This window comes from Triticum urartu, chromosome 5A (genome assembly GCF_056163025.1).
Source record: "Triticum urartu cultivar PI428250 chromosome 5A, HENAU_Tu73, whole genome shotgun sequence".
Classification (NCBI taxonomy): domain Eukaryota; kingdom Viridiplantae; phylum Streptophyta; class Magnoliopsida; order Poales; family Poaceae; genus Triticum; species Triticum urartu.
In genome coordinates, this window is record NC_141877.1 from 36,038,467 (window position 1) to 36,041,241 (window position 2,775).

Here is a 2,775-nt window from a genome sequence, read left to right on the forward strand (position 1 = left end):
ACGTCTTTGAAGTTCCGATTCTAAGCCGTTAAGCATGGTGCACTAAACTATCAAGTAGTCATCATATTGAGCTAGCCAAACGTTCATAACATCTGCATCTGCTCCTGCAATAGGTCTATCACCTAGCGGTGCATCAAGGACATAATTCTTCTGTGCAGCAATGAGGATAAACGTCAGATCACGGATCCAATCCTCATCATTGCTACTAATATCTTTCAACACAATTTTCTCTAGGAACATATCAAAATAAACATATGAAAGCAACAACGCGAGCTATTGATCTACAACATAATTTGCAAAATACTACCAGGACTAAGTTCATAATAAATTTAAGTTCAATTAATCATATTACTTAAGAACTCCCACTTAGATAGACATCCCTCTAATCATCTAAGTGATCACGTGATCCAAATCAACTAAACCATGTCCGATCATCACGTGAGATGGAGTAGTTTTCAATGGTGAACATCACTATGTTGATCATATCTACTATATGATTCACGCTCGACCTTTCGGTCTCCAGTGTTCCGAGGCCATATCTGTATATGCTAGGCTCGTCAAGTTTAACCTGAGTATTCCGCGTGTGCAATTGTTTTGCACCCGTTGTATTTGAACGTAGAGCCTATCACACCCAATCATCACGTGGTGTCTCAGCACGAAGAACTTTCGCAACGGTGCATACTCAGGTAGAACACTTCTTGATAATTAGTGAGAGATCATCTTAAAATGCTACCGTCAATCAAAGCAAAAATAAGATGTATAAAAGATAAACATCATATGCAATCAAAATATGTGACATGATTTGGCCATGATCATCTTGCGCCTTTGATCTCCATCTCCAAAGTACTGTCATGATCTCTATCGTCACCGGCATGACACCATGATCTCCATCATCTTGATCTATATCAATGTGTCGTTACATGGTCGTCTTGCCAACAATTGCTCTTGCAACAATTGCTATCGCATAGCGATAAAGTAAAGCAATTATTTGGCGCTTGCATCTTATGCAATAGAGAGACAACCATAAGGATTTGGTCAGTTGCCGATAACTTCAACAAAACATGATCATCTCATACAACAACTTATATATCATCATGTCTTGACCATATCACATCACAACATGCCCTGCAAAAACAAGTTAGACGTCCTCTACTTTGTTGTTGCAAGTTTTACGTGGCTGCTACGGGCTTAGCAAGAACCGTTCTTACCTACGCATCAAAACCACAACGATAGTTTGTCAAGTTGGTGTTGTTTTAACCTTCGCAAGGACTGGGCGTAGCCACACTCGGTTCAACTAAAGTTGGAGAAACTGACACCCGCCAGCCACCTGTGTGCAAAGCACGTCGGTAGAACCAGTCTCGCGTAAGCGTACGCGTAATGTCGGTCTGGGCCGTTTCATCCAACAATACCGCCAAACCAAAGTATGACATGCTGGTATGCAGTATGACTTATATCGCCCACAACTCACTTGTGTTCTACTCGTGCAAATAATATCAACACATAAAACCAAGGCTCGGATGCCACTGTTGGGGAACGTAGTAATTTCAAAAAAAATTCCTACGCACACGCAAGATCATGGTGATGCATAGCAACGAGAGGGGAGAGTGTTGTCTACGTCCCCTCATAGACCGGAAGCGGAAGCGTTTAGCACAACGCGGTTGATGTAGTCGTACGTCTTCACGGCCCGACCGATCAAGCACCGAAACTACGGCACCTCCGAGTTCTAGCACACGTTCAGCTCGATGACGATCCCCGGACTCTGATCCAGCAAAGTGTCGGGGAAGAGTTCTGTCAGCACGATGGCGTGGTGACGATCTTGATGTTCTACCGTCGCAGGGCTTCGCCTAAGCACTGCTACAATATTATTGAGGATTATGGTGGAGGGGGGCACCGCACACGGCTAAGAGAACGATCTTGAAGATCAACTTGTGTGTCTATGGGGTGCCCCCTGCCCCCGTATATAAAGGAGTGGAGGAGGGGAGGGCCGGCCCTCTCTATGGTGCGCCCTAGGGGAGTCCTACTCCCACCGGGAGTAGGATTCCCCCTTTCCTAGTCCAACTAGGAGTCCTTCCATGTAGTAGGAGTAGGAGACAAGGAAGGGGAAGAGGGAAGAGAAGGAAGGAGGGGGTGCCGCCCCTCCCCCTAGTCCAATTCGAACTAGTCAATGGGGGGGCGCGGCCTGCCTCTCCCTCTCCCCTAAAGCCCAATAAGGCCCATATACTTCTTCCCCCGTATTCCCGTAACTCCCCGGTACTCCGAAAAATACCCAAACCACTCGGAACCTTTCTGATGTCCGAATATAGTCGTCCAATATATCGATCTTTACGTCTCGACCATTTCGAGACTCCTCGTCATGTCCCCGATCTCATCCGGGACTCCGAACTCCTTCGGTACATCAAAACTCATAAACTCATAATATAACTGTCATCGAAACCTTAAGCATGCAGACCCTACGGGTTCGAGAAGAATGTAGACATGACCGAGACACGTCTCTGGTCAATAACCAATAGCGGAACCTGGATGCTCATATTGGCTCCTACATATTCTACGAAGATCTTTATCGGTCAGACCGCATAACAACATACGTTGTTCCCTTTGTCATTGGTATGTTACTTGCCCGAGATTCGATCGTCGGTATCTCAATACCTACTTCAATCTCGTTACCGGCAAGTCTCTTTACTCGTTCCGTAATACATCATATCGCAACTAACTCATTAGTTGCAATGCTTGCAAGGCTTATGTGATGTGCATTACCAAGAGGGCCCAGAGATACCT